We start from the raw sequence: 18,283 nt of genomic DNA on the forward strand, positions 1-18,283 counted from the left end.
TGGTTCGTTGAAGCCATCAGAACAACATCATCCGCAAACAGCAGAGATGAGACTCTGAGGCTCCCAAACCGGACACCCTCCGGCCCCTGGCTGCGCCTAGAAATTCTGTCCATAAAAATAATGAACAGAACCGGTGACAAAGGGCAGCCCTGGCGGAGACCAACACGCACCGGGAACAGGTCTGACTTACTGCTGGCAATGCAAACCAAGCTCCTGCTGCGTCATACAGGGAACGGACAGCCCTTAGCAGAGGGCCCCGGACCCCATACTCCCGGAGCACCCCCCACAGGGCACCACGAGGGACACGGTCGAACGCTTTCTCCAGATCCACAAAACACATGTGGACTGGTTGGGCGAACTCCCACGAACCCTCGAACACCCGACGGAGGGTATAGAGTTGGTCCAGTGTGCCACGACCAGGACGAAAACCGCATTGTTCCTCCTGGATCCAAGGTTCAACTATCGGCCGGATCCTCCTCTCCAGCACCCCGGAGTAGACCTTACCGGGGAGGCTGAGGAGGGTGATCCCTCTGTAATTGGAACACACCCTCCGATCCCCCTTCTTAAAGAGAGGGACCACCACCCCGATCTGCCAATCCAGGGGCACTGTCCCCGACCGCCACGCGATGTTGCAGAGACGTGTCAGCCACGACAGTCCTACAACATCCAGAGAACATCCGTTCGCAGCCCTGGTGTAAAAATAGACTTTAAAGGAATAGGCCACCGTTTTTACTGAGATATGTTCTTACCTTAGCTTTGACGAGTTCTTTAGGACCTGTCTTCCCCCGTGCCTTCAGTCACGTAAACACAGCGCAGACGGCGTTAAAATTTAGCCTCTCCCCCTCTCCTCTATAGCTCCAAAACAGGTCAAGATAGAAGCTACCAAGCTCTTCCACGTTTTCCCTATTTAAACATGGTTACGTGAAGTGTTACACTACAAAGTATAATTACACAAAATTAAACAATGTGGATTTTCTAAGCGGATAAAAGGGGGAACTATATTGTAAGGCGTAATAATACCAGGAGTAGTTTGGCATCTGCACAGTAAAGTGAAGATTACTGCGCGTATTTCGCCTTATGTGGAAAGTTTATTCCTGTTTGGTTTTGAGGCGTGAGGACAGGGCTGTCCACAGGACTGTGAGTGTCTTCATGAACATGAACAGACTCAGTGCAGCTAACGTGAGCAGAAACACCACCACGTCAATGCAGTAATACTGAATCTTGGACAGTTTGTAGGACTCTGTTATCAGATGTTTGGCTCCTCTGTGTCTCATGACGAACTCTATCCAGAACATGGCTTTGTCCATGGGCTTCATGGGCTGGTCTCTGTGCAGCTCTGACAGACGCTTCATATTCTCTCTATGTTTGGGCTGGTGCAGCAGCTCCTGCAGCGCCTGGAGAAACACCTCTCTGTTCACTGTGGAGATGTCCAGCACTTTGGCCACTCCACGCACCTCCATCCGAAAGAAGTTAGACTGTTGGTCAAACATCAGCGGCAAACCCAACAGAGGAACGCCGTGGTAAATGGCTTCCTGAAGCCCGTTGGTTCCTCCGTGAGCTACAAAAAGCTTGGTTTGTGGATGTCCCAGAAGGTCGTTCTGAGGGAGCCAGTCCACCAGCAGAGTGTTGTTGCCTAAAGTGGAGGGCTGTTTGCCCGAGTGTCTCCAGATGACTTTCTGAGGGACTTGTGCAAAAGCAGCAGCGATCTCCTCAGTGATGTCTTCAGGCAGTTGGGCCACCAGTGTCCCTAAAGTCATGACGATAACCCCATGCTCCCCTGAACTCTGCACAAACTGCTCCAGCTCTTTGGACAGAGGTCTGGAGGGTTTGCACTGGAAGCCTGACATGTAAACCACGTTTGGCATCGTGGGCCGCGGGAATTCAAACGTGAAGTCGTTTCTCATCAGCCAAATGTCGGCCGCCTGGAACAGCTCCATGTAGTGCACGTCAGGACCAAAGTATTTGTGAACAAACGGTTTGTAGTTTCGGTCTGTCACATACCAGAGCTGAATACGCGTAAAGAAGTAAATCAACATGTTCTTGACTCGCTGCATGAAGCTCATTTTATCTGTGAATTCACTCATGCTGATTGGGACGTACGATAAAGGAAATGGAGAAATCACTAAATGTCCGTCTCCCAGAATTGTCCATCTGACGTTCAACACCAGAGGAAGCTTTAACATGTGAGCAAGAAGAACGCCAGCACCCATACCAGGATCTGTCAAAACCAGGTCATATTTTGCGTCCATCAAATCCTGCATTAATGTCTTATTCTCAAACATTTGTCCAGTCATTTCAACAACTTTTTTATACGACTCATAAAATGCTGTAACAATTTCGTATTCCAGAGAAATCTGTCTCCAAACCGAGGCCCCTTCGCGCCGCAGTCGAAGCATCTTCATCGCGAACGATCCAAACTGTTTCTTGCTGAATCCTCTTGTAGAGTTGAGTGTGATGGATTTGTAGAAGGGAGACTGGGCCTTGATGTACCAGGTGTCTTTGGGCCGCAGCACAGTGACCTCATGACCCCGAGAGTGCAGCTCCTCGACCAGAACCTGCATGTTCACCCAGTGGGACCCGTCCACAGGAAACACCAGCACCTTCCCCCCGAACACAGGGGCACAGCAGAACAGAGCCACCAGCAGCAGATGCATCCTGAACCTGAGAGAGAGAAACTGGTCAGAAACAGCAGAGAGGCCAGTGCATTCCCCCACACACCTACACCCGCCCCAGGACAGTGTCTCCCTCCATGAGCCTCATAACTCCACTTCATCACATTGCTTCAGTCATAAACCCCAAAAGAAATCACCGGGAAGTAAAGACTGTACACAGACCTATTTTTAAATTTCAATGTGAACTATCATCCTTTGAACAGAAGAAACCACAAATAATCGAGAACTGATGAAGACGGCACAACACCATGAGCCACGTGACTAAACGGAGCTAAAGAAGAGCACGCCCCTTTGACAGCAATGCAAAAAGACTCCACTTTGAGGCTTGGTAGTTTATATATTTAGCACTTTATACGACTAAAAATAGAAAAGACATGGCGTCCTACCTCCAGAAACAGATAGCGAGCAGCTACTCTGGGAAACTTTGAGAATTCTGCATTTTGGTCAGATTTTTATTCCTTCGTCCGTTAACATTTAGCCTCAAGCATCTCAAATTATGAACAATACAGATATTTTCAGCTATTGTCGACCCATCGACCTCATTCAGCTTGTTGTGGGTACGGCCACCAAACATCATCTAGTAATTTTCTGAAACTTCTGAAATTATACAGTAGCCTATAAATGCCATGAAATGTCACGCCACAGGCACTGGCTTCACCATTCCAGATCCTATGGGGAGGAAAAGCTCTTATTACAGGTCAGTGAAGTCGTTTACATCGCATTTGTAGGAACAGGGTCAGAATCTAACATAGTTTAAAAAAAAGTGCAAAAGGGGCAAAGGCTCAAGCCACCTCCTTTCCAATGACTTTGTGCATAGTTAAAGGGACTATACGGAGTAGATTAGCCATGTCCTAATGTGTAGAATGAGCCCAGACCTGTTCACCACAACTGCTTCTAAAATCCTGCACTGTCACTCAAAAAGGTGTTACTTCGGGTCTGAAGTGCCGTCTTGCACGAGCTTAATATAGAGACTGCAGTTACACGTATAACCTGAGGTGGCAGTAATGAGCGTAAAATGGACAACTTGCATCTTGCCCCTTTAAGGCCACCATTTTGAGCACAAACATAGAATTATGCTGTACTACCACATGTGACAATATCTCTACTCGGGATGAAAATGAAAGACAACCGACTGACAGTGGTATTTTTATAATTGTAATCGTTGCTGTAGGGTATGAGGTTTCATTAATCAATTAATTTGTTTATTAATTAATTAATAGGTTGTAGATTAGCCTTAAAAATTTAATGGGGCACCAGTTCGAGAAAGCGAACAAAATAAAAGTAAGAATAGGAGGCTAAACTACAGATTTATCTGAAGGAAGCAAGTTCTTGAAGGCTTGCAGGATGAATAATCAGATAAAATGTTCTAAAAGAGTATCTGAAAGTCAGTAAGGTGGTCTGCGTAGCAGTTATGTGAGTCTTATTGAGCCAGGTCTGTGAGATACGCTTACGACCAGAAGCAGGGCTAAGATGGCGGCGGCAGGTAGCAGCAGCAGCTTGGCAGGCGCTGATGCTTTACCTCAGAGCCGGTGCTGGCCCTTCTGGGGCCCTAAGCAAAAATCCACATGGGGGCCCTACAGTGCGCATCCCATAGTTATTCGGCAAAGGGCGGACCTATTTACGGTCAAAAACAGTTCCACTGTGCAGTAAAGCAGGGCAGAAGTGGAAAATAATTACCTCAATTCAGGCCCTGCACCTCTGTGTGAGAACCACTAACCATTAATGGTCTTGGTCCTTCTTACCTTTCAGAACTGCTTTTACCTTACGAACCTTCACGGCCCCTTCGCTCCTCCGGCAGGGGTCTCCTAGTTATTCCTAAAGTCAACAGGAAAACTCACGGTGAGGCGTCTTTCCAGTGTTACGGCCCTCGCCTCCGGAACGACCTGCCGGAGGAGCTCAGGGCCGTAGAGAACGTTCAAGTTTTTAAGAGCAGGCTCAAGACCCACCTTTTTAGCTTAGCTTTTAACTGATATTTATTTTTGCTAGGCCTATTTATTATTATTTATCAGCACCTTACAATTAATTAAATTGACATTTAATAGTTATTAATATTTATTTTGTATTTATGTATTTTACCTCTCTTTTTTTATTTTATTTTATTTTATTTTTTTATTATCCTATTATTCAATTTTACTTACGTACTTTTATTTATTTTAACAATTTTTATGCTCTCCCAGTTTCCTCTGGAGGAGCCCTCTGCCTCGGGAGTGGTGATTGGCTGTGGCTGCTGGGGTGCTGTCTTGTGGGTTTCTGGATGGTGTCCGGGCACCCTGTGTTGGTCCCTGTGGCTGCAGCCGAGGCGCTGCGCCCGATGCAGACGGCTCCTTGGATGGTGTTCCCTTACCTGGTTTATCTGCACCCAGCCTTATCTTAGCCTTTTGTCCATAATCTCCACTGTTTTACCTTGAGTGTGTATTGTGTGCTTGTGTGGTGTGTCTCTGGGGAGGTGGGTGGGGGGAGTGTGAATGCGACAATGTGTCTGTATTTTTGGAAGGAGGTGGGTGTGAGAGAATGTTTTTAAATCTGTAAAGCACTTTGTGTTACATGACATGTATGAAAAGCACTATACAAATAAAATTGTTTTGATTTGATTTGAACATGTATTTGTATTTTGGAGGTACATAATGTATTAAGACATAACTCTAGCCTTAAGCCCTAACCCGAGGGTCTCATGTCCTGTTACATAACGTACCTACAAATACAAATACAAGTTATTCCATTATGTATCTAACCCATAGGTACAGGTTATTACACATTGTTACAGAGCACATTACATTGTACTAAATTAAGTTAGGTACAATGTATCAAGGTACTGTAAAATAAAGTGATATTGTACGATCTTTCACAAAGACTTGACTCAGATGTGGCACTAAAGTGTCCCCACCAATAGCACCACCAGACCTACGCCCTTGAGTCGACCCAAGGGCAGTGGGTGCAGCCGTGCACCCCCTGAAGTTTTAGGTGACGAGTCACGTACCCCCTACTTTGACATGATGAATATCACAAAATAAAATCTATTTAACATCTATTTCATCCATTAATACTGTGAAGCAGGTTTTCCAAACATTTTTACTATCTACTACTACTAAAATATTAAATGAAAATGTCCGTGTTTAATAGTTTTGAAAGCGAGGCTGCGAGTGTGAATGGGTAAAGCTGAGTGTTTTGCTTTGGCTCATTCTGAACATGAGACTCTGGTTTGGACTCTGCGCTCTGGCCCCGCCCCCTCTGCGACGCCCCCACTGTCAAACCACTGGTACAAAGGTGAATGCGCTGGTTTAAAGGTGAATGGCCTTCGCGGGTCATTTTGACCCGCTGTCATCATGTTCCGGGCATTTGGATGCAAGGTGACACAAGATAAGATAAGATAAGATGGTACTTTATTGATTACACAGATGGAAAAATTGCATTCGATGAGAGAGCATACGGCAGCAGCACCATTCAGTGCGCACCACTCTTTTTTTTTTTACTTTTGTGAAAGATCGTTGTATCGCGGCCGCCATCTTCACTGTTTTGGTCACAGGAGGAGCACTGGTTGATGGGAAATCCGTAGACGATGACCACGGCGGTGGAGCTCTTGCGCTTGGCCACGATGTTCTTGGCCACACAGGTGTAGTTGGCCGTGTGGGACAGACGCGCCTGCTTGATGATCAGGTCCACGGTGATGTAGAAGTTCCTGTCCTCGGCCGGGTCCATGATCTCGTTGTCCTTCAGCCACTCCACCCGCATGACCTTGGAGGATGGAGAAACTGTAGCTGCCTCTGTCTCCTCTGATCATCTGAAACGGTGCACCGCCTCCTGGGCTTGTCCCCGTCTCAGAGCGTGGTGTCCTGCACTGGTCAGCTCCACCTCGTCCTTCCTCTTCCTCCTGCACAGCTCCCTCCACAGTCTATCACCATCTCCTCGTTGGTCCCTTTTGTTGTTTCCTGTAGCTCCTCTTGTGACGCCTCCTCCGTGCTGCAGGTGTGGGGGCTCTTGGTGCCTCTTCACTGTTCAGTGTCTCAGAAGAAGATGTTTGTAGATCTCAAATGGGTTTAGCTGATAAGCTAGCAGTTTGTTTACCGTCAAAAAGCTGCTTTCTTCAGGACCATTTTGGACTCTCAAAGTAAACAAATCCACCAAACCTCCACAAAAACACGGTAAAGACGTACAAAAGTATCCAGAAAAACAACGTGGTTCGCTGAAAAAGGCAAACAATTCAGCTGCACCAGGAGAGAGGGAGGTCACTTCCTGTCTTCACGTCGCCAAGGGGGCGCCCTTCCAACCTTCTCAGTGTAAATGTGAGTTGACTTTCTTCACAGTGAGACTTTCGGTCAGACACCATGAGTGACAGTAACATGACGCTAAATACAGTGAGCTCTTTGTTTCCTTAGAAAAGTCAGAGGCCTCATTGCTCTTCAGTCACAGACTGAGAAGTGAAGAAGGAACTCACCGAGATTTTGCTTTACACAGAACTTTAGACTTCTGCTAAATGCCCGGAACATGACAGCGGGTCAACATGACCCGCGAAGGCAACAGGACAATCTTTGCATGAGACAGAAACAAAGTGAGTAGCAGAGGAGGAGGCAATGATGAGGCACAGACGCTTCTCCTGCCTCCGCCGAGTTTTAGGCACTCGGGTCCAAAGCAGTTCAGAACAAGTTCATCCATGTCTGAACTAGAGGCTCTTCCGCCTGTAGAAGCGCGTGTTTACAACATTCATGTGCGCAGTAAAGGATTCAATGTGTAAAAAACAGAACAAAAAAAAAGCTACAATTTTACCGAGGTCCGGACCTCGGTGACCTCAATGGTAGATACGGCCATGTGTGGAGCCATTACATAATCTGCTCTAATGTGCTGGACGGTGGGCAAGTCGTTTGCCAGGATGACCACCGCAGACAGCTACCTGCACGGAGGGTGGCTCGTCACGCAGCAGTTCAGCGGGGATATGCGAGGATTCTTTGCATTATGTTCCTACTATGCGGAGATGTCCATGCAAATCCCGGCCCTATGGTCTCACAACAACTTAAACAGCTTAATACACCCTGGGCAACACCAGTGACCTCCATGCTACAAGGTAACATCTTAGCATGCTGTGCGTTCTGAGACAAAAACAAAACCGAAAGGAATATTCGGCGGACATATGAATATACGCAGTGTGATTTAAAAAACGGAACAGTTGGAACTAGAGGTGGGCCGTTAATCTATTCTCAAAGCTGGGTTGGGAGCTGGGTCTATACTCTGCAAGCTATGATGACATTCACCGTGATATTTTATGCAGGGCTTAAAGTATTCCGGCCTGAGGCCTCTGGCGCAAGCAAAGTGTATCAGACTGCAAATTATTTGTCCGGTTTTTCTGTGCATTTGTGAAAAACTCGCCTTTCCCGCACTTCTTACGGTCCATGAATGCATCTCACGCGCAGCTTCGCTGTTACGTGATTCCTCTGAAACCAAAACAACTGCCACGCGGAGGCTGGAGCTACTTTTGTTATGGATTAAGTTTTGCCAAATGGACGCTATGACCAGACGAGTGAGAATCGGATAAAGAGGCGAAGAGCAGCAGGTTCTACGACTGATCCACAATGAGTTTATTTACTGTTTCTGTGAGAACAGTCGGGCTAACGGGGTCGCATCACCCGCGCTAAAAATAATAAAATAAGCACTAAAAGCCCCGCACAAGAGCGCGGTGTCGGACCTGCCCCGCTCCGTGCCTCCTTCTGCAGCCGTGCGCGCGGTGAGACAGGTAGCGCGCGGTGAGACAGGTGTGCACGGTGAGACAGGTGCGCGCGGTGAGACAGGTGCGCGGTGAGACAGGTGCGCGGTGAGACAGGTGCGCGCGGGCGGTGAGACAGGTGCGCACGGTGAGACAGGTGCGCGCGGTGAGACAGGTGTGCACGGTGAGACAGGTGCGCACGGTGAGACAGGTGTGCACGGTGAGACAGGTGCGCACGGTGAGACAGGTGTGCACGGTGAGACAGGTGCGCGCGGTGAGACAGGTGCGCGGTGAGACAGGTGCGCGCGGGCGGTGAGACAGGTGCGCGGTGAGACAGGTGCGCGCGGGCGGTGAGACAGGCGCGCGCGGTGAGACAGGTGCGCGGTGAGACAGGTGCGCACGGTGAGACAGGTGTGCGCGGTGAGACAGGTGTGCGTGGTGAGACAGGTGCGCACGGTGAGACAGGTGCGCGCGGTGAGACAGGTGCGCGCGGTGAGACAGGTGCGTGGTGGTGAGACAGGTGCGCGCGGTGAGACAGGTGCGCGGTGAGACAGGTGCGCGCGGTGAGACAGGTGCGCGCGGTGAGACAGGTGCGCGGTGAGACAGGTGCGCGCGGTGAGACAGGTGCGCACGGTGAGACAGGTGCGCACGGTGAGACAGGTGCGCACGGTGAGACAGGTGTGCACGGTGAGACAGGCGCGCGCGGTGAGACAGGTGCGCGGTGAGACAGGTGCGCGCGGTGAGACAGGTGTGCACGGTGAGACAGGTGCGCACGGTGAGACAGGTGTGCACGGGAACGACACACTGCGACACCCCCCGAGCTGCTGCCGCTGACCCGCTGTTAAAAGCGAAACGTAACACCTTCATACTAAACAGAGCCTCGCACTGTCACAAATACCCGATTCGAGTGGAGTCTATGTTCCGCAAACGCGCACACAGTGGCGTGAACGCGCACACGTGTCAGCTCCAGCCGAATCTAACCAACAGCCTGATTAACAAACTATGACTCTTAATCCTTTACTTACTAGATTATTTTGAAAAATATTGAACTTTACATTTTGGTCTATACTTGTATTTTACCTCCCATATATTAAGTGTTGGGAATACATTAGGTCCAAGTGCAGAGTAAATGTGTAATAAAAAAGTTTAAGGCTACATTGCCTATATACAGTAGCCTCTAATGTTTTTCTTTTTTCTTTTAAAGTATCGATAAGAGCACCATTAAAGTCCCGGATCTTTTTTCTGTAGCAGGTCATAGTAAAAGGAGATTCAGTTTGTCACCAGAAAATTGATTGGCACAAAGCTACTGACTGTAAACCGTTCATCAGGACCTCTAATGTCGACCTACAGTTCAAAATTAATGTTTAACTGAATAAACAGTTAGTAAACACAAGTGCATCTTATTGAACATGAATTATTTTCATCACCATTTATCATAGTAGAACGTTCTCAAGCAGTTTGTGATGCATTTTGGAAACAGGAGATGAGCCCCTGGTCTAACCTGAGAAACTCGTTCTCAAAGACTTACTTTTAGTCATTATTTGGGCAGCACACATATTCTGAATGGCTTTGCAGAATTCAAGCAAGACATTTTAATCTAGATTAATCTAGATTAATTTCAAAATTAATCTAGATTAATCTAGATTTAAAAAAATAATCTATGCCCACCTCTAAATGCAAAATTTACTTTTGGATTAAAATCTTGATTACCTGTGTCCTACAGAGACTTGGTTAACATCCACGACTCCGTGTTTGCAATGCCAGGATACTATGTTTACAGACGGGACAGAGGGAAGGGGGCGGAGTCTTAATCTACGTCAATGACTGCTTCACTAGTCATCAAATTGACGTTCCAGTGAAAACTTTGGAGTGCGTCGGTGTTACTATACCCCTTTCAGCACAAATGTCATTCATTTTACTTGCTAGAGGAGAGAGAGGAGAGAGAGACGAGAGAGAGAGGAGAGAGAGGAGAGAGAGAGGAGAGAGAGAGGAGAGAGAGGGGAGAGAGAGGAGAGAGAGGAGAGAGAGGGAGAGAGAGGAGAGAGAGGAGAGAGAGAGGGGAGAGAGAGGAGAGAGAGGAGAGAGAGAGGAGAGAGAGGGGAGAGAGAGGAGAGAGGGGAGAGAGAGGAGAGAGAGAGGAGAGAGAGGAGAGAGGAGAGAGAGAGAGGGGAGAGAGAGAGGAGAGAGGGGAGGAGAGGAGAGAGAGAGGAGGAGAGAGGAGAGAGAGGAGAGAGAGAGGAGAGAGAGGGGAGAGAGAGAGGAGAGAGGGGAGAGAGAGGAGAGAGAGGGGAGAGAGAGAGGAGAGAGAGGAGAGAGAGAGAGGAGAGAGAGGGGAGAGAGAGGGGAGAGAGAGGAGAGAGAGAGGGGAGAGAGGGGAGAGAGAGGAGAGAGAGGGAGAGAGAGGAGAGAGAGAGGAGAGAGAGAGGGAGAGAGAGGGAGAGAGAGGAGAGAGAGAGAGAGAGAGAGGAGAGAGAGGAGAGAGAGAGAGGAGAGAGAGGGGAGAGAGAGGGGAGAGAGAGGAGAGAGAGAGGGGAGAGAGGGGAGAGAGGGGAGAGAGAGAGGGGAGAGAGAGGAGAGAGAGGAGAGAGAGGGGAGAGAGAGGTGAGAGAGAGAGGGGAGAGAGAGGAGAGAGAGGGGAGAGAGAGGAGGGAGAGGAGAAAGGGGAGAGAGAGTTGGGAGAGATAGGAGAGAGAGACGAGAGAGAGGGGAGAGAGGGGAGAGAGAGGAGAGAGGGAGGAGAGAGAGGAGAGAGAGGGGAGAGAGGGGAAGAGAGGAGAGAGGGAGGAGAGATAGGAGAGAGAGACGAGAGAGAGAGAGAGAGAGGAGGGAGAGGGGAGAGATAGGAGAGAGAGGGAGAGAGAGGAGAGAGGGAGGAGAGAGAGGAGAGAGAGACGAGAGAGGAGAGAGAGGGATGAGAGGGAGAGAGAGGAGAGAGAGAGGAGGTAGAAGAGAGAGGGGGTTAGAAAGAGGAGAGAGAGAGGAGAGTAGAGGAGAGAGAGCAGTGAGAGAGAAAGTGGAGAGAGAGAAAGACTGAGTGAGAGTGAAGAGAGAGAGAGGAGGGAGGAGAGAGACTGGAGCCTCCCCGGGACCAAAGGGGACTGAACCGGGACTAAGCAGGGACTGAACCTGGACTAAACCGGGGCTGTGACCGAGACTGAACTGGGACTAAATGTGAAGCAGTGTTGTTGAGAAAAGTGCTATGCTAATAGTTTATTATTGTCACATGACCCGGGACTGAACTGGGACTACACCAGGACTAAAACTGTACTAAACCAGTACGAAGCCGGGACTAAAACATACTAAATCAGGACTAAACCAGGGATAATGATCATTGTAGTTTATTTATTCAAATTGCACAGTACAGTTTTGATAGAGACATAGAGACATTCTCAAAGACATTTTCCAGGCACTTGTTTGTCATGATGGTGACGGTCAAATGTAAATACGACTGAAACGCTGGAGGTCCCGCTGATCAGACAGCACCTTGGTTCTCCTTATTTCAAAGAGAACATTTGTTTTTAATGTATTCATTTCCATTCGTAATGTTTTCTATTTTAGCCGTTCTCTTGTCCAGTGATTTTGTATGTGTAAAGCGCTGTAGAAATAAACTAAAAAAGGATTCTATGTTTTTATTTCTCATTCCAGTTTAAATGTTCTGAATGTTCAAGGGTCAGAAATGTTTTTCTCACGTAGTTTTTCCAACTATGTGAACAAGAACTGGCCGTCACTTTTGAAGCATCTGTACTTTCAATTTCTGTCTATCTCCGTTAACATCCATCCATCCATTTTCTTCCGCTTTATCCGGGGCCGGGTCGCGGGGGCAGCAGTCTCAGCAGAGATGCCCAAACTTCCCGATCCACACACACCTCCTCCAGCTGCTCTGGGGGGACCCCGAGGCGACACCAGGCCAGCTCGGAGACATAGTCCCACCACTGTGTGCTGGGTCTTCCACGAGGCCTTGTCCCACTAGGACATGCCTGGAACACCTCCCGAGGGAGGCGACCAGGAGGCATCCGGAACAGATGCCCGAGCCACCTCAGCTGCTCCTTTCGACGTGAAGGAGCAGCGACTCTATTCCGAGCTCCTCCCGGGTAACAGAGCTCCTCACACGATCTTGGAGGGTGCGCCCAGCCACCCTGCGAAGGAAACTCATTTCGGCCGCTTGTATTCGCGATCTTGTCCTTTCGGTCATTACCCAAATCTCATGACCATAGGTGAGGGTGGGAACGTAGATCGATCGGTAAATCGAGAGCTTTGCCCCGACTCAGCTCCCTCTTCACCACGACAGACCGATACAGCGACCGCATCACTGCTGACGCCGCACCGATCCGTCTGTCCATCTCACGCTCCATCCGTCCCTCACTGAGAACAAGACCCCGAGATACTTGAACTCCTCACCAACCTGTAGAGGGTGGAGAACCATGGCGTCAGATTTGGAGGTGCTGATTCTCATCCCGGCCGCTACACACTCGGCTGCAAACCGCCCCAGAGCAGCTGAAGGTCCAACAGAACAACATCATCCGCAAACAGCAGAGATGAGACTCTGAGGCTCCCAAACCGGACACCCTCCGGCCCCTGGCTGCGCCTAGAAATTCTGTCCATAAAAGTAATGAACAGAACCGGTGACAAAGGGCAGCCCTGGCGGAGACCAACACGCACCGGGAACAGGTCTGACTTACTGCCGGCAATGCGAACCAAGCTCCTGCTGCGTCATACAGGGAACGGACAGCCCTTAGCAGAGGGCCCCGGACCCCATACTCCCGGAGCACCCCCCACAGGGCACCACGAGGGACACGGTCGAACGCTTTCTCCAGATCCACAAAACACATGTGGACTGGTTGGGCGAACTCCCACGAACCCTCGAGCACCCGACGGAGGGTATAGAGCTGGTCCAGTGTGCCACGACCAGCATCATGGGTAGACCTTACCGGGGAGGCTGAGGAGGGTGATCCCTCTGTAATTGGAACACACCCTCCGATCCCCCTTCTTAAAGAGAGGGACCACCACCCCAGTCTGCCAATCCAGGGGCACTGTCCCCGACCGCCACGCGATGTTGCAGAGACGTGTCAGCCACGACAGTCCTACAACATCCAGAGAACATCCGTTCGCAGCCCTGGTGTAAAAATAGACTTTAATTGAATAAGCCACCGTTTTTACTGAGATATGTTCTTACCTTAGCTTTGACGAGTTCTTTAGGACCTGTCTGATCTTCCCCCGTGCCTTCAGTCACGTAAACACAGCGCAGACGGCGTTAGCATTTAGCCTCTCCCCCTCTCCTCTATAGCTCCAAAACAGGTCAAGATAGAAGCTACCAAGCTCTTCCTTGTTTTCCCTAAGTATAATTACAGAAAATTAAACAATGTGGATTTTCTAAGCGGATAAAAGGGGGAACTATATTGTAAGGCGTAATAATACCAGGAGTAGTTTGGCATCCGCACAGTAAAGTGAAGATTACTGCGCGTATTTCGAACTACTCCTGGTATTATTACGCCTTACAATATAGTCCCCCCTTTTATCCGCTTAGAAAATCCACATTGTTTAATTTTGTGTAATTATACTTTGTAGTGGAACACTTCACGTAACCATATTTAAACAGGGAAAACGTGGAAGAGCTTGGTAGCTTCTATCTTGACCTGTTTTGGAGCTATAGTGGAGAGAGGGAGAGGCTAAATGCTAACGCCGTCTGCGCTGTGTTTACGTGACTGAAGATCAGACAGGTCCTAAAGAACTCGTCAAAGCTAAGGTAAGAACATATCTCAGTATGTAAAAACGGTGGCCTATTCCTTTAAGCTAATATCGTAACAAGCTCCACGGCGGTCCAAATCAGAGCTTTCTACGTTGCTTTACGCTAACTATCAATACTGTTTGGTCGTCAAAAGAAATTCCATTACCCATAATGCAACGGGCGACCCAAGATGGGCATTCAGCTTATTATATGTGAAACTGTCATTGGTGTGACGAGGGCTGGGTACTGTGGCACTTTTTCCGATGCCAAACCGATACCTGAATGATGATATACTGTATATACTAAAATATTTGCTGTCTAGAACCAGACAACAGAAAAATGATTTTCTGGAAGATCTGCACATTTACAATATTGGGGGGGAAAAAAAGATGGGGACAAAAATGAGTCATGTTTTCAAGCAGTACAAAGTAACTTGTTAACCTTAATAAATCCTTTCCGTCGTCCCTGTGGGGGTAATACAAGTGTTAATGGGATGATTGTCTTTCTTCTCCCCCGGTGTCTCTAGCCAAAGAACCACAATTGCAACTTCGCTGCCACCGGGTCGGTATCATCAGTACAAACTAATAGAATCACGAAAAAGAAGCTAACAGGCTAACGGGCAGAGCTAACTGCGGGCTAGCGTCACTTTAACAGTATTTACAGCCAAGTTTGAGTGACAAAAAGGATCTCCATGGTGTACAATATCCCTCTCCACCAATTGTCTTTTCTGTCAGCGTAGTATTACTCTCACAGATAGATGATGGGTAAAAAACACAACATGCAGTGACGCTTATGGCCTGTAGGGGCATGAGTTACTTTGTACTGCTTTTATGCTGTCCCTGGACCAACTGCATCAAAACTTGGATCGAAAGATATATGATTGTTTTGTTGGGACCTGCTTTTGATGCTTTCATTTTTTCGGTACGGGTAGAACTTGTGAAACCCTCAGTTCTAAAGGGATTGTCAGTGCCTGGGACTCGCTCCAGAGTCATGGGCAAAGGATATAATTCATGACGTGTGTCCTTAAAGTGCACTCCTTACCGTTGTTAAAGAGGCCGATTGGTCGGCAAATGCACCAGACTCAAAAATCTGAAAACTCAGTGAGCTGAGAGCCAGCTTGACTTGAGGCTTTGACGTGAATGTGGTCAACGCTTGGCAGCACCGACACTGGTGACACATGAACTGCAATGTTTGATGCTGAAGGAAAACAGACCAGAGTAGTTTTAATGCGTTTACGATAATATTACAAGAATGACCATCACAGCTCATTCCCAAGTCAAAAAATGAAAATGATGTCCCTCAAATCATGCAAAAAGAACGGATAGGAGTTCTTTTAAAGAGTACACCTTAACCTTCAGTGGCTTTTTCTTATTTACAGACAACAACATTTAAAAGGCACAGCTTTAAGTGAAGGTGAACACAAAAGGCTCATTCATACTTCATAAGATTCAAGAACTTTGTTCTTACACCGAGAGCTGCAACGAAAAAATTAAGTCATTTTTACCTTGTAACCATGGAAATCTTATGAATTATGAATGAGCCTGAAGCCTTATGTGGAAAGTTTATTCCTGTTTGGTTTTGAGGCGTGAGGACAGGGCTGTCCACAGGACTGTGAGTGTCTTCATGAACATGAACAGACTCAGTGCAGCTAACGTGAGCAGAAACACCACCACGTCAATGCAGTAATACTGAATCTTGGACAGTTTGTAGGACTCTGTTATCAGATGTTTGGCTCCTCTGTGTCTCATGACGAACTCTATCCAGAACATGGCTTTGTCCATGGGCTTCATGGGCTGGTCTCTGTGCAGCTCTGACAGACGCTTCATATTCTCTCTATGTTTGGGCTGGTGCAGCAGCTCCTGCAGCGCCTGGAGAAACACCTCTCTGTTCACTGTGGAGATGTCCAGCACTTTGGCCACTCCACGCACCTCCATCCGAAAGAAGTTGTCCATTTGGTCGAACATCAGCGGCAAACCCAACAGAGGAACGCCGTGGTTAATGGCTTCCTGAAGCCCGTTGGTTCCTCCGTGAGCTACAAAAAGCTTGGTTTGTGGATGTCCCAGAAGGTCGTTCTGAGGGAGCCAGTCCACCAGCAGAGTGTTGTTGCCTAAAGTGGAGGGCTGTTTGCCCGAGTGTCTCCAGATGACTTTCTGAGGGACTTGTGCAAAAGCAGCAGCGATCTCCTCAGTGATGTCTTCAGGCAGTTGGGCCACCAGTGTCCCTAAAGTCATGACGATAACCCCATGCTCCCCTGAACTCTGCACAAACTGCTCCAGCTCTTTGGACAGAGGTCTGGAGGGTTTGCACTGGAAGCCTGACATGTAAACCACGTTTGGCATCGTGGGCCGCGGGAATTCAAACGTGAAGTCGTTTCTCATCAGCCAAATGTCGGCCGCCTGGAACAGCTCCATGTAGTGCACGTCAGGACCAAAGTATTTGTGAACAAACGGTTTGTAGTTTAAAGAAGTAAATCAACATGTTCTTGACTCGCTGCATGAAGCTCATTTTATCTGTGAGTTCACTCATGGGGATTGGGACGTACGATAAAGGAGTTGGAGCAATCACTAAATGTCCGTCTCCCATAATTGTCCATCTGACGTTCAACACCAGAGGGAGCTTTAACATGTGAGCAAGAAGAACGCCAGCGCCCATCGCAGGATCTGTCAAAACCAGGTCATATTTTGCGTCCCTCAAATCCTGCATTAATGTCTTATTCTCAAACATTTGTCCAGTCATTTCAACAACTTTTTTAAACGACTCATAAAATGCTGTAACAATTTCGTATTCCAGAGAAATCTGTCTCCAAACCGAGGCCCCTTCGCGCCGCAGTCGAAGCATCTTCATCGCGAACGATCCAAACTGTTTCTCGCTGAATCCTGCTGTGGAGTTGAGTGTGATGGATTTGTAGAAGGGAGACTGGGCCTTGATGTACCAGGTGTCTTTGGGCCGCAGCACAGTGACCTCATGACCCCGAGAGTGCAGCTCCTCGACCAGAACCTGCATGTTCACCCAGTGGGACCCGTCCACAGGAAACACCAGCACCTTCCCCCCGAACACAGGGGCGCAGCAGAGCAGAGCCACCAGCAGCAGATGCATCCTAAACCTGAGAGAGAGAAACTGGTCAGAAACAGCAGAGGCCAGTGCATTCCCCCACACACCTACACCCGCCCCAGGACAGTGTCTCCCTCCATGAGCTTCATAACTCCACTTCATCACATTGCTTCAGTCATAAACCCCAAAAGAAATCACAGGGAAGTAAAGACTGTACACAGACCGATTTGTAAATTTCAATGTGAACTATAAAACCCCCAAATGTTACATCCTTTGAACAGAAGAAACCACAAATAATCGAGAACTGATGAAGACGGCACAACACCATGAGCCACGTGACTAAACGGAGCTAAAGAAGAGCACGCCCCTTTGACAGCAATGCAAAAAGACTCCACTTTGAGGCTTGGTAGTTTATATATTTAGCACTTTATACGACTAAAAATAGAAAAGACATGGCGTTCTACCTCCAGAAACAGATAGCGAGCAGCTACTCTGGGAAACTTTGAGAATTCTGCATTTTGGTCAGATTTTTATTCCTTCGTCCGTTAACATTTAGCCTCAAGCATCTCAATTTATGAACAATACAGATATTTTCAGCTGTTGTCGACCCATCGACCTCATTCTGCTTGTTGTGGGTAGGACCACCAAACATCATCTAGTAATCTTCTGAAACTTCTGAAATTATACAGTAGCCTATAAATGCCATGAAATGTCACGCCACAGGCACTGGCTTCACCATTCCAGATCCTATGGGGAGGAAAAGCTCTTATTACAGGTCAGTGAAGTCGTTTACATCGCATTTGTAGGAACAGGGTCAGAATCTAACATAGTTTAAAAAAAAGTGCAAAAGGGGCAAAGGCTCAAGCCACCTCCTTTCCAATGACTTTGTGCAGAGTTAAAGGGACTATACGGAGTAGATTAGCCATGTCCTAATGTGTAGAATGAGCTCAGACCTGTTCACCACAACTGCCTCTAAAATCCTGCACTGTCACTCAAAAAGGTGTTACTTTGGGTCCGAAGTGCCGTCTTGCACGAGCTTAAAGGAATAGGCCACCGTTTTTACATACTGAGATATGTTCTTACCTGAGCTTTGACGAGTTCTTTAGGACCTGTCTGATCTTCACCCGTGCCTTCAATCACGTA

The 18,283-nt window shown here is 48.0% G+C and overlaps 1 pseudogene across 1 annotated transcript; it reads right to left on the reverse strand.

The window, feature by feature from the left end:
- Positions 1-1,088: 1,088 nt before the first annotated feature.
- Positions 1,089-17,185, reverse strand: LOC306970123 (annotated as a pseudogene). The gene is made up of 3 exons: positions 15,675-17,185; positions 15,528-15,564; positions 1,089-2,661 (listed from the first exon to the last, which is right to left on the reverse strand). The product of its transcript is annotated as an uncharacterized misc_RNA (transcript).
- Between the last annotated feature and the right edge of the window lie 1,098 nt (positions 17,186-18,283).

This window comes from Gobius niger (genome assembly GCF_951799975.1).
Source record: "Gobius niger genome assembly, chromosome: 1".
NCBI lineage: Eukaryota > Metazoa > Chordata > Actinopteri > Gobiiformes > Gobiidae > Gobius > Gobius niger.